Below are 14,879 nucleotides of genomic sequence, written 5' to 3'. Positions count from 1 at the left end.
CTTGCCAAATCAGTTCTGGTTTGGGGTCACCCCCCTTTCTCTGACATGACCTTCTTTTCTGATTCCCATGAAACACAGTGACTTAGAAACAGTTTGTCCATGGGTGTGGAGGAAGTAGAGCAAGTGAATTGACACTGCTGAGAATTTCTCTAGAAATTTCTAGAGAATCTAGAAATTTCTAGAATTTCGCTCCCTTGGATGTTCAGACATTGGTCTCCGGCTCTGAATCCACTACTCACATTAACATGCACTTACAGCATTGAAGAATGCTGTGTGGGTCTATCTCGTCAATCTACACCCTGTGCAGACCAGGACACAATGTGCGACACACTCCTCGGGCCTTGGTGGGGAGCGGCTGAGCTGGGCCACAAACACACTGAGCACTTGCCTATTGATCTGGTTGAAGATCTGCTCCTAAATGGCCCTAGTTTAAGATTATCTCTTATCACTGGCTGATAGGATAGACTGCTTTTCTGGAGGTTAAGGTAGTCTCTGTCTAAGGCATATATTTACGTTCTAAGTATTTCACGACAGGAGAGTAAAGTAACATTTTACAGTGGGTGCATTTTAAAGGGAACAGCTAGCCAGTTATATCGCCAGGTTGTAAGGATGGGTTCACAGTTGTGACGGCAAGGCTGATCCTTTGAGGAGGGTGGGTTGAAGCAGAAGAGTCAGGCCAGAGGCAGCAGGTGTTGCCTGCGAGAGTCTGGGAGGGTCCAGAGTCAGAGTCAGAGGTGGGGAGACCTGGCCACCTCATGGGACAAAATGAGAGCACTGTGGGCTAGGGCCTGGTTGATGGGGATGGAAACTGTAGAATCCTAGAAGCACAGAGGTGGAGGGAGGAGAGTGGGCTCTGAAGTGAAATTTAACTTCTCTCTCCTAGTTTTCTGAGGCTTAATCTGAGAATTGGCCCTGCCGTCTCTAGTATCCAGATATTTATGAAGTAATTTTATTGTTCCTCATCCTGACAAGTGATCTTCTTCTTCATCTGCTTGTGGAGGTCTCAGAATCAGCTAGGGAGCTGGATCCTGGAGCAGAGGGCCCCACCAATTCTAACCACCATCACTGGATCCTGTCTGGCATCTTCTCCCGCCTGCCCCAGTGCGATACTCTTCTCTCCACACTTCCACTCTACTTGCGCTTCCGCACATGAAGATGACCCTGATGATACCACTGGCCAGCTTAAAAAAAAAAAAAAAAATTAGATGTTTAAATTTGGTCAGCTGAATAATTTCTTTCCTGCAGTCGATTGATTTCTTCGTACCAACTCTTCAGCCCCCTTTGCTGGGAAAGGATCACACATCCACATCCAAAGCAATATGACATTCCATGCCTCCTGTGCTGGAGGGATATTTTTTGCCTTGTTGATACCGGATTTGGCCATATGACTTGTTTTGGCCACTGGAATATGAGCAGGCATGACATAGATCTTGCCTCTGGAAGAAGCTCAAAAGCCATCATACATTTCTGTTAGTCTTTTTCCTTGAGAAACCATGTTTCCCCAGTTGGGTCTTCTCCTTCAGCCAGGGACTCAAAATAAGATCAGAAGATGCAAGAAATAAAGCCATAGCAGCTGGTCCCCAGCCACCAACATGGGACACAAATGAGAAACCAATGTCTGTTGTAAGCCACTGAAATTGGGGTTCGCTTGTTCCAACAGGCAAAATTGACTAATAGAAATCCCTCCTGCAGATTAGTTCCAACCTGCTTGTCTGGACGCATGGCACCACAACTGCTCATGCGCACTACCTTCCAGCCAATCTAAAAGCATCTCCGCTTCTCCGTCTCTGTTTCAGCTTTTACTATTCTCCTAGCGCAAACTGTCTTTCCCCAGTCTTAGCAAACCTTACTTTAAAGATTCTTCCAGCTAGCTCAAATCCTTCTCCTATATAAATTTTTTTTCTGACTGTCTCGTTTTGAAGTGATTTTTCCTTCTTCTGAATTGCAACAAGCATTCCATGTTTACACTATCCATAATTCCCTTTAATAATAAGAAATGATGCTTTCTAAACACATATTATATACTAGATGCTGGTCTTTAATCAACTGTGTTAGTTTGATACATTAAGATGAGATGAGATGAAATGAGATGAGAAGAGATCATAAGATGAGATGAAATGAAAGGTTAATTGTGAGTAAAAAAAACCTGTGAAGGATAAAAGGGGAGGGAGAGCTGAAAGTGGCAGGAGCCTTTGTAACACAATGGTTGTCTGACACTGTGGAAGGAGAAGATGGAGAAGGAAGATTGGTCTCAGTCTACAGCCTAATTCCAAGAAATGTTCTGCCAACTCAATGAGAATCTTCAAGCCAAAGCCGTTTTTTCAGAGTCCCCCCTCTCATAAAACTGACCTGCCTTAGTACTCTCACTATGGTTGGTCATTGGCTGGGAGCAGCCCTTTAGGAATATGGCAATAGATCTAAATGGATAGAAGCTGGGCTTGTTCATCAGTTACACTCCAGCAGCATGAAATCTGGGCAATTCTTTCTCATGGTCATGATGTCAACATTAGTTCATCGAATCTTCATGAAAATCCAATGAGTTCAAGACTGCTATCGTTCCTGTTTGAAAGTAGTGAAACTGAGGCCCCGGGAGATAAGTGACCTTGTTACCATCACTCAGCTAGCAATGGGATGGAGCCTGACTGGTCCTCTAAACTATCTTCTGACTTTAACTCCAGGCATTTATTATGTGAATGAGTAAATGCACCTTGATGTCCCCTGTGAAAAAGTGAAAATCGGAGACGGTAGTCATCAATGCCACTCTGTTTTTATTGGACCCAGAAGGGCACAGTCCTTCCTCAAGCTATCATAACACACAAGTTTGTCCTTCATCTGTGGGTCAAGGAACAGAACTGGATGTGTGTTCAGAAGACTTCTATTTGCTGTTCTGATAGAATATTCAGAAATATTTTATGAATAAAACAGCTCATTAGAAATGTTTCCTAAAACCCCAAGGAAACAAGGCTCTTTTTCCTGTCATTCTTGAGCCATCAATTCCAGTCCATTTCCTGCTGAGTCTAATAGACAATGTGTTGTTAATCTTGCAGTCCGTTACCTCATGCCTGCTTTCTTGGTCTTAGGAATGCAAACTTCATTTTCTCCTAAGAAATCATTTTCTTTCTTGTTCTGTGACTATGTTTTCCTCTTGTGAGAAGTTGTGAATGATCTTGCTGAGAGAAGCAAACAAAGACATTCAGGTAGATAGTTTATATTTTCACAGGAGACCTAAACTACTTCCCCCCACCTCAAAACAACAACAATGAGAAGAAAACAAAAGAACTTTTAGGATTAGGGTAAGTAAACCATTGCATCCTGTCTCCCTGTAGATCAAGCGTTTTCCCTTTACCTTTCTCCTGAGTCCATTTTAAGAAAACAAAAACAAAAAAACCCGGACATATATAAAAAGACACATAATAGAGATATATAGATAGATATGAATGTATCTCTATATGACATGATATATATGCACATATATGTCATATAATATATATCTGAGATAGTCTTCTTTCTCTTGCAGGATGGGGTCATAGAGAATGCTGGCATGTAGCGGAACGTAGCTGCAAGAATCTTTTTCAAGGAAAAACTAGAAGACACCAAATAAGCAACCAGACAGACAATCAACCACCCAAATCCTCCAAGGATTTTTCCACTATTACTGTTCCCCTGACCACAGTGTGTGGGGATTTTACTTTCAAGCTCAGGGCCAAACCCTGCCCTGGACCGCACAGTGGCATGGTGTCAGCCCTCTCACAAGCACCTTGAACTGGTGCAATAAGCAAGCCTAATAATTAAAAGGCATTTTACCCCACTGCCACTTTAAGATTAATTCGTTGGGAAATGTTTTTGGTTGCCTTTTATTTTTTTCCTTCTGCCTTTGGAAGAAAACTACCAGGCACCATGACATTTCTGGTCATTCTTATTAAATCCCAAATTGCTTAAGTTACAAAACACGGTCTTATTTCAGAAAGAAGGATCTTCGGTCATACTACATTAATTAGCACTGCAGTTTGCATTCAAAAATACAACTTGTCATCCACTTGCCAGAGCCAGCACCGGACAAGTCTGTCTGGTGAAGGGCTGTCATGGGCTTCTAGCTTCCCTGTCAAACTTTCCTGCCACGTGATAGCTGCTCTTTCTGACAGTGGGGCTGAAGAAGGGGGAGGACAGATAAAGGGGAGAGGAAAAACTTAATTGTCATGCCTGTCCATGGCTTCTTGCTCTCAGAGCCTCACAAGTCGTCTGCCAGGACTCCCAACCTGCTTAGCCGCTCAGATGGTATCAGACACCAACCCTCTTCACCTTTGGTCTATTGTTCACTTACCCCGCTCCCCACCCCTTACCCCCCACCCTCTCCCACCCCCAGCCTTCAAAATTCTGGTGTTTTATTTTATACATATCCTGTCAGGAAAGATCCCTTGTCCTCAGGCAGAAATTCTTTTAGGCCTTTTATTAGGATCCCATATAAAAAGGCCCCAGGCTGGCATTCCTCCGCGTGGCCGTAGGCATTGTATATCTTGGCTTGCAATTGGAGGAAATAAAGTTATATTCTTGCCGCAACTCGCTTTGCTCCCATGGAACCCCAGAGGGTCTCTTGCTCTGACCCATGTCGGAGAGATTTCCCAAACTCAGGCAACAAAGGCAGATTTTCAATGTCATCTCCTCTGAAACCCCTCTCGCTAGTGAGGAGCCGGTTCTCAACCCTGCCTCCCCCGGGGTGAAAGTTGGAGCTCACAGTACAACTCTCTCTATCTCAAGCTATTCTCTTCCATCTTCTGCTTAATTTCCCATCTGGGGACCCTCTCTACACCCTTGAAGTGGGTGACAGGCCCCAAATCATGTAATTGGTCCCTAGGGATTTCCTTGGAAAGTTGCATCTTGACTGAAGGTCTCTCCACTCAGTATATTTGTGACGTTGCTCATGTGGCATTTCGGTTGAATCTTCCATTACTATTATGTATCAACTCCTTTCGGTGTTCTCTGCCTCTTTTAGTATCTTTCGTGGAAATTTCCATGTTCTTCTACTGTACACTCTACCAAGTACCTAAAACATGTCACCTTCCTGGGGCTTAGCTTTCCTCCGTGCTCCCCATTGCCTCTCCTCATCGCATTTGAGCTTTGCCGCTTCCATCCTTAGAGCCCGGGTCTTTGCCAAGCAAGTCCCATGGGGACTGCGCTTGCCCTCTTGCCCCCACTGCGCGGGGACATGTCGATACACTGTCGGCTGAAAGGGACACCTGGACTCAGTGGTTTTTTAAATTTGCGGATAATTTGTTATTCTTATTGTTCTTCTTACTTTTCAGCAAAACCTCTTTTACGAAACGAAATACTTCACCCCCTTTTTTGGTAAATGGCTCAAACAAATTCAAAATGAGCAAATGGGGATAAAGTTAGACTGGGGTCCCCGAGACTGCGCACCTGGCTTCCTCCACAGCCCCAAATGCCTTAAGAAACACACTTGGAAAAAAAATCCCTACTTTTTTTTTTTTTTTTTAGATTTTATTTATTTATTTATTTGACAGAGATCACAAGTAGGCAGAGAGGCAGAGAGAGAGGAGGAAGCAGGTTCCCTGCTGAGCAGAGAGCCCTATGCAGGGCTCAATGTAGGGGTCAATGTAGGGGTCGATCCCAGGACCCTGGGATCATGACCTGAGCCGAAGGTAGAGGCTTTAATCCACTGAGCCACCCAGGCACCCCCAAAATCACTACTTTAAAACACGAAGTGATTTTTGAAATGGGAGCCAAGGGGGCGCCTGGGTGGCTCAGTTGGTCAGAGGACTGCCTTCGGCTCAGGTCATGATCCCGGAATCCCGGGATGGAATCCCGGGATCGAGTCCCGCATCAGGCTCCCAGATCCATGAGGAGTCTGCTTCTCCCTCTGACCTTCTCCCCTGTCATTCTCTCTCTCACTCTCTATCAAATAAATAAATAAAATCTTAAAAAAAAAAAAAAGAAAGAAATGGGGAGCCAAGCATGGAGGGTTGTTTTGAAAAAGGGCTGTGTCTCCCAAAGCCCTTCAGAAGCCACTTCTATATGCAAACCAGTGACTAATGGCCCCAGCCCCAGGTCCCCGCTTACTTCCAGCATGATCAGCTTCTAAATGCCACCTCTTGGTAAGACCTCAATGCGCCTTGGAATTTGGTTTATTTATTTCTCTAAAACCCGAGCTTCTGAAATGAAATTCCCATGAAGGAACCCATAAAGGCAAAAGGCCTCTTGCCTTTAAAAGAACAGAAAACAAAAACAAAAACCAAGAGCTCTAAAAACTTGATTCTGTGGATTATGATGTTTATGGCATTTTAATGCCACTCCTTAAATCCCTAAACCATACGAACCACTGAGATTTTAATAGACTACTCAGGCTTCGGGCCTTTTGAAGTTTGATTGCCAGCCAGTTATTGCTTTGAGTTTTCCCAAGGAGAGACCAAATTTCCCTTTACCCCTCCCGCGTTGGTTTCTTCCTGTAAACGTACTAGCCCTGTGGTATTGACATCATCTGACCAATACAGAGACATGACCCCTACTCTTTCACTGTCCCACTCCCCAGCCTAGCGGCTGTTTAAAGCGTGTCATATGTATTCAGATCTTCTGGTCAGGCATGTGGGGAGAAGCAAGGGGCAGCTACTTGGGGGAAAATGGGCAGGATGACTCTACTTCTTTTTGGGTGAGCAGAAGCGTTTATCAAGAGGAGAAGGGGAAAAATTCAGAAACAAGGCTAGAAGAGAACATAATCTTTCCTCCCCCACAATATTTCCTCGTTGGTGACCCTGTAAGAGCTTGTGTTTGCAATACAGGACTCCAAGGACCGCGCTGTAGTGAATAAAACATGCGAGCATGATCCTGACAGGCCACACGCTAGGCATGATTAGAGGCTGAAAGTCATGGACCAACAAAAATTTTGGACCCATTATTTTACACTGCCTGCACTTTCACCCCGGGAGGGACTAGAGCCGGAGCTGAGCGAGGGGCCGAGGAGGAGGCCTGTGGGAGCATCTGGTGTGCTTTCCTTGCAGCCTGGGGCCCTCGATTATTGAGAGTCTAAAGAGAGCTGAGGTTCCGGGAGCTTGACTGCAGGAACCACGCACGCTCCACACCAGCTGTGGAAAACACTTTCAGGCCCTACTATCAACCTTGTCTGGACTTCAAAAGTGGCAAGAACCCTCTTTACCAACTAAAATATTGAAAACAGTGACTACCTTTCGTAGTAATTGTTGCCATTTTTTAAAATTGTTGCCATTTTTGCATGAAATTTATTTCAGAAGAATGTGAACTAAAGGATAGATATCTAGTGATTACCATCTACTATTATTAGTATCCTGAAGCCAGAGAGAGTCATCAAAACTCTAACTACATGGGTATCAGCTTATCTCATCCATGAGCACCTCTGGACCACTCTGACCCTTTTTTCTTCTTCGATATCTGTAGTTTGCACATGCAACTGGACACAGAAGTATGTATTACCTTACGTAGCAAATGACTGTTTTATACCTCTGCTTCGATTGAATGAAAACGTGTTAAAATTTTAAAGCCCTGACAACGTGGATGGAACTAGAGGGTATTATGCTTAGCAAAATAAGTCAATCAGAGAAAGATAATTATCATATGATCTCCCTGATATGAGGAAGTGGAGATGCAACCTGGGGGGGTTGGGGGGTAGGAAAGAAATAAATGAAACAAGATGGGATCAGGAGGGAGACAAACCATCAGAGACTCTTAATCTCACAAAACAAACTGAGGGTTTCCAGGGGGAGGGGGGTAGGGAGATGGTGGTGGGGTTATGGACATTGGGGAGGGTATGTGTTATGATGAGTGCTGTGAAGTGTGTAACCCTGGTGATTCACAGATCTGTACCCCTGGGGCTAATAATACATTATATGTTTATAAAAAAATTTTAAAAATTATTTAAAAAAAGATTTAAAAAATTTTAAAACCCCATGCAAAGTTTTCTGGCTCAGCCATGGGCACAGGACAGGTTCTCAGAAAATCCTGGTGTGTTGATTAATGGTTAGCAAATCACAGTGACTGTCAAATGCATTTAAGAACCTGATGGTTAAAACTTGGTCTGCTTCTACTTACTGGTGACACTGATCACAGAAGCCAACCAAAGTGCATTGTATGCGGACATTTGAGAAGGTGTCAGTTTCATGCCCTTCCTGGCAAAGAAGTATAATCTGCTGATAATGCTTAAACCTAACTTATATACTAAATATGACTAATTTTTCCTTCCTTGTCAATGAGGAAAAAATCCCAAACATTTGTGTGCCTACAGCATTCTCGCTGCAATATAACACAAAAACACACATTCTGGAGCATCCACATCCCAGCTCTGCCATTGATTGGTTGTGACATTGGAGAATTATTTAAATTCTGATGTTCTCTTTCTTAGTTCTTTCTTTCCACCTGTCCTCTGACTGGAACCATAAAATTGCTGTAGGATGACTAGGTAGCTTGGAGGTTACATCTCACATTCTGTACTCTCCTAGAGACTAACCACTGATGCAATGCAAAGCACATCCGTAGTCATACACACATGCATATCCAGATAGAGAATGACAGGTGATAGATGATAGATGATAGATGATAGATAGATGGTTTTAACCACTCTCTTAAGAAGTTAGATTATACCAAAGGGAAGACTCACCCATAATCCAAATCTGGATGGGTTAACATACAGTTTGGGGGATATACTTGGGATAGAACATTGATATTTGTAAAAGTGGCAAGAGCATGGAAATGTTGGGCCAGGAAGGAGACTGGGAGAGAGGAGAGCCGGATGATCAGATGGAGCACAGCATAGGGAGGAGGAGACCTGAGCCCTCACAGGTAGAGTGGACCAGAAGGAACTTGGAAGACAAAAACTTGCTAGGAAATGATGAACATGTTTGCCATCTGTCTTCCTGTGTGTCACCTTTGTATCTTTTATAAAAGCCAAGTTGCTCCCTGAGGCTTTCCTATGGAAGATTTTTTGGGAATGGCAGCTGGGGGGGGGGGGGGGCTGGTTATCAGAGGATAAGCCTCACTTTAAAAAATTTCTAAAATGGTAATAATAGCAGGCTTAGAGTATGCCTCAAATGAGTTAATGTTTATGAAATGCTATCCTATAATATGCAATTATTTTAAATACATTGTGAATTGATTTCTTTACAACTTCGTAACTGCTTGTGATTTTGTACATTACTAATGGTTAGAATTGATTTTGTGTGGCAATATAGTAAAGTGGTTGAAAGTACAGGCTTTGGAGTTAGACAAACCTGGGTTTAAATCCTCACTGCCCCTTTTTGGTGTACATTCAGGCCAACAGCCTCCCCTTTTTATTCATAAAACGGGGATTATTACTACATCATACTGACATGGTATAGGGAGGGGCTACTAAGACAACATTCTAACACCTTTTTTTTTTTTTAAGATTTTATTTATTTATTTGACAGACAGAGATCACAAGTAGGCAGAGAGGCAGGCAGAGAGCGAGAAGGAAGCAGGCTGTCCGCAGAGCAGAGAGCCCGACGCAGGGCTCGATCCCAGAACCTTGGGATCATGACCTGAGCCGAAGGCAGAAGCTTTAACCCACTGAGCCACCCAGGCACCCCATTCTAACACTTTTATTACTCAGGATTCTAAAGGAAAGAGATGATGTAATCAAATGGGGGTAATTTGAAGAGAGTTTAAGAAAGGGACAATTTATGAAGTTGCAGGTCGGCTGTGAGGAAAGTGGCATAATGGTTAGTTCTGTATCCTTAGGCTACCCCTAGAGGACCACACCCCTCACCCAACCCACCCATCTAAGACCATAAGGTGAGGGTAAGGACTGGAATCCAGTCTGTAAGGACAGTTGTATGGAACAGAGGATAAGGGAGCCGCCTGATAGGACCCATAATGATCAGTATCTCTGAGCCACCATGGAGGTGGGGGGCAGGACGGAGAGTGGACTTGGAGAGGCATAGAAATGATTAGCAAAGTGCCTGATAGGATAGCACTCAATAAATGTGTACTAGACAGAATGGGATACGAAGTGTTTATGATCTCGAAACTACAGCTTTTTTTCTGTTCCCCAAGAAATCAAGAGTCTTTGGTTTTATATGCCTCCTGGAATCAGTGTGATTAAAATACTGGTTCTTGTCAATTCACTGGGTTCATTAGTTCTCTCATAGAGTCCCCACCCTCAGGAGGCACCAGCAGTGTTTGCAGACACCTGCTGAAGTGCCTCTACCAGCAATGTGTGCAGATCCCCTGCTGAAGTGCCTCTCCCATGGTAGGAGGACGCTGCTACGTAATGAGCAACTGCGCGGGTTCACTATTTGTTCCCGATTTATTCAGTATACCACTCTGAACCTCATGTATAAAAATGGTCTTCTAAACATTGGTAAACCCCAAGACTCAGTCTCCTGTCCTTTATGTTCACAGCATTCACACCTGTCCCCATCCCTACAGCTGTAGCCCAGCCCGAGCCACTGTCAGCACTCAGAGTAATTTGGATCCACAGCCTCTGACTGGTCTTCCTCCTTCCCCGCACCAGAGTCATACCCTTCACATACACAACATTTGTAAACAGAAGTCAACATCATATCACTCCTCTGCTTAAAACCCTAAATAACTTCTCAACTCACTCCATGGAAAGGTCAAAGTCTTACCATGTCCTGTGAATCCCTCCCTGACCCGTGTTCTCACTCCCACTCTCCCCACTCTGACCTCATCTCACTTCTCTACCCTTTAATCACTGTGCTCCAGCCACACTGGGCCTTCCTTGCTGGAACATCGCAGGCAGGCTGTTAGCATTTGCGGCCTCATCCACTCGGCTCTCTCTTCTCCCTCCTCAGGTGTCCTGACTGGTCTTGCATTTCCACCAGGTTGTGTTCAAAGCCCCTTGCCCAGCCAGGCCCTCCCTGTCCGAGCATCTGAAACTAGAGACTCACCTCGCAATCCCACCTCTTGGCTTAATTTTTCCCCGCCGTGTTGTCATCACCTTACTTCTATTTATACTCATTTCTTTCCCATGCTTGCCCTCTTGCCTCTAAATACAAGCTCCAGGAGGCGAGTGTCACACGCACTACTATATTCTCACAGCCAAGACATAAGAACGAATTCACCTGTAGCTGTGAGTTGTTAGGACAGTTAACAGTTGATGGTCTCATGAGATGAAATTCCTGATGGGTTCTTTCTTTCTTTCTTTCTTTTAAAGATTTTATATATTTATTTGACAGACAGAGATCACAAGTTGGCAGAGAAGCAGGCAGAGAGAGAGGAGGAAGCAGGCTCCCCACTGAGCAGAGAGCCCGATGCAGGGCTCGATCCCAGGACCCTGGGATCATGACCTGAACCGAAGGCAGAGGCTTTAACCCACTGAGCCACCCAGACACCCCTGATGGGTTCTTTTTAATGTAAAAATAGGTGTGCAATTCTGGACTAGACTGTTAAGTATTTCCTATTTTATGGTCTATTGCCAATAAAAGTGCTAATAAATAATGTGATGTTGAGTCTTTTTTAATTAAAGGAAATATATGTTCATATATATAGGTTTTAGGAGACAAACATTAACCACAAAGATTCCGTGAAATGAATCTGCCTGTTATGGGGCCCAGAATGTGGAAGAGTCTTAGCAAATGTGGGTTTCCTTCCTGCCATCTTTCTGGAAGCAGATGTGCTTCTGTTGTTTCTGAACTGGGGGTCGGGGGTGGGGTATGCCTTTGATAAAGCCCGTCACTCCGGTTATACAGCGCTTCCGACTCCAGTCAAAGCAGCCACGTGGACAACAAGCAAAAGCAGCAACCCCACCACCAGATGATTTCTGCAGAGTTCCCAAGAGTTCTCCACTTCATCCTACATCAACAATTCCAAAGTGCGCACCCGCCCCAAAGACGGAGTGCTGGCCTAGTGCAGTGTTTCCCAAACTTGCTCCCAAGGAAGACAAGCACTGACAAGATATTAATTGGAGTTCATCAAAGGCAGTATTTCATGGTCAAGTAAATTTGGGGAAGACAGTTAAATCAGACTAAACAGATTCCAAGTTACAAGTCTTCCTTTCGCCTTTTATATAATAGCCTGTGTTGTGAGTCATCTGGAGAAAAGTCGTAAATGTAGGGTTTTCCCAATTTGCTTCTCAATAGAACCCATCTTTATGGACCCTCAAGTTCCACTGAACACATTTTGAAATAGTGTAGTTTCAAAAAATTTGATTGAATTTTCATATAATCCTCTAAGTTGGCAGGAAAAATATCATTTTTTCATCTTCCAGTTTTCGATTTTACAGGTAAGACAAATAAAACTCTGAGCATGATAAACTGGCCTTTGGCGTGGGTTGTAAAAGGGTAGATTGAACGAAAGTCTTTCACTTAGAATTTCAATTTTCATTTCATTGCACCATGTTGCCATCTCTATTGGTCTTTGAGGACTGTTGTAACACATTATGACAAACTGGACTGCTTCAGCAGAACCGTTTTCCTCTCACAGCTCTGGAAGCTTGGAGGGACATCGGCCCCATGCATCTCTCTTACCTGCTGCTGGCTGCCAGCCATTCCTGAACTTACTTGGCTTATAACCATGTCCCTCCAATCTCTGCCTTTGTCTTCACATGAGCTTCTTCTCTCTGTGTATGTCTCTCTCACCACAGGGCACTAGTCATTGGTCTTTCTACTTTAGCGTCTTAATATATTTGAATTTAATATGTGTTAGCTTAAAGCCATCATTTTCCTAGTCTACAACCTAATCTTTGTTTTATGGCCCAATATGGAGTCCTCTTTACACCTTTGGTCAAAGTAGTTGCCTTTGTTTGAACATTTCCCAGCTTATTTCTTTTCCCTCATTTCAATTTGCCTGAGTTCCATACACTATTCTAGGCACGATGCACCAACTGGACACAAAGAGGTTGTGATAATAATTCTCTAATGATTCTCAGAACTGGCATGTCTTTTAGGTCATGCTAACCTTTTGGGACATTGTTGAAGGTACTGGAAAGAAGTGGTCTTTTTTGAGATTGCTCGGCTGGCAAAGCTGAAGTCTGGTGCTGGCAACGGCTCTCATCACTTCTGGGAAAAAAACCTCCCGAGAATCTAGTTAACATCAAGCAAGGAAGAGGAGGGAAGAAGAAAGGAAAGATGAGGAGGGATGGGGGAAGGAGAAGGGGAAGGGAGCTCCAACAGACCAGATCCCACTGAGGCCCCGGATTCACTCATTTCCGGAATTCCTCATTCCAAAAGCCAAAAGGAATAAAATTCTTTCTCATTTAATATAGTTTGAGGTATGGGGTGCCTGGGTGGCTCAGTGGGTTAAAGCCTCTGCCTTCAGCTCAGGTCATGATCCCAGCGTCCTGGGATCGAGCCCCACATCGGGCTCTCTGCTTGGCCAGGAGCCTGCTTCCTCCTCTCTCTCTGCCTGCCTCTCTGCCTACTTGTGATCTCTGTCTGTCAAATAAATAAATAAAATCTTAAAAAAAAACTGTTTTTAAAAAAATAATAATAATATAGTTTGAGGTAGACTTCCATCCTTCGTCTGACACTATCCAGAAACTTACAGTTCCTTATGCCCATTTCTAATCGGCTAGAGGTGAAAATGGTGGAACTAGGAGCAAGTTTCTGCTTTTGGGTCAGGCTGCCTTAGGCATATTCTATGTCATATCATTTAAGACGTGGGACAACTCTGCCAGGTCTTCACCCTGTGAATGCACAATCATAATCTTAGAAGATGTTTTCCTTTAACTTTTAAGAATAAAGTTTAACAATGAAATGGATGTATATGTGCTTATGTCTGTGTATGTGTTTATGTACATATAGATACATATAGATCTCTCGAGGTATAAGTAGATGTACCTACGTACATCTATATTTGTCAGTAGGAAGCAAATGAGACTGACCTGTTAATGGTAGAGACTTCAGGCCCCCATTTAGAATCAGTGCAAGAGTTTCCGAGGTTGTCAACTCACTTGCCTCGGGAAGTCATCTCTCAAGAGAAACCTTGAAGTGCCTATATAAATACTGAGAAACACAGTTTCATTGCATCACGGAAAAGCAGTCTGAATCAAAGAGACAATTGAGATACTCTAAATTACTGGAAATCCAATGGAGGAAGTAATGTAGCAACCAGAGAGTAGGAACAAAGCATCCAGCTCTATGTTCAGCACCGTGGTGGGGGAACTTGGGAGGTTTTTAACCAGAAGTTCTTCATCCCTTTTAATTTCCCCCTGGCTGCGTGGATGCCTCTGAGATGGCCATAATTAGGCGGAGAGAACCTACTGTAGAAAATAAGACAGTAGAAACTATTTTCAGTGTCTTAAGCCTTGCTATGACAACCTAATCATGTCACCGCCCTCCTCACGCACACATCGAATGACTAGAATTTTTGAGTGACTCAGCATCTTCCATGGGATAAAACATCTAAACCTCCAAATCTTGGGGAAATACATTCCACCAAAGCCTCCCCCACCCCCTCCTCCCTGATCTGAGCTGATTCTTGTCTTCCTGGCCAGCTTCATTTCATCATCTGTGGCTTACACTCCAGCTAAACCTGTCTACTTCCAGTTACACAAATATGCCATGCGCTTCTGCCTGCACTCCTCTTTCCAATCCTATTTGCCTGACAAATGCCTCATTCATTTTCTTGCAGATATCACCTTTACATGGTGCCCAGCAGAGAGTTAATCATCTTGTCCCTGCGTTACTTATGCCTTTATTTCAGTAAAATGTAATTTTTTTTTTTTCTGTCTGAGACAGAGACAGATTTCCACCAGGTATCTATTGATAGGAATGGGAAATTTTGCTTTGGGAAATAATTGATCATATTGGATAGAGCCAGAGCCATTGGGTCAAACTACTTGAGTTAAAATCTTAATTCCCACTGCTTAGTACCTGTGAAAGTTTGGAAATTTCTCTTCCCTGGGATCAATTCTCTCTTCT

The sequence above is a fragment of the Meles meles genome, chromosome 3 (assembly GCF_922984935.1).
Source record: "Meles meles chromosome 3, mMelMel3.1 paternal haplotype, whole genome shotgun sequence".
In the NCBI taxonomy this organism is placed as follows: Eukaryota; Metazoa; Chordata; class Mammalia; order Carnivora; family Mustelidae; genus Meles; species Meles meles.
Note: the sequence above shows the minus strand (reverse complement) of the source record.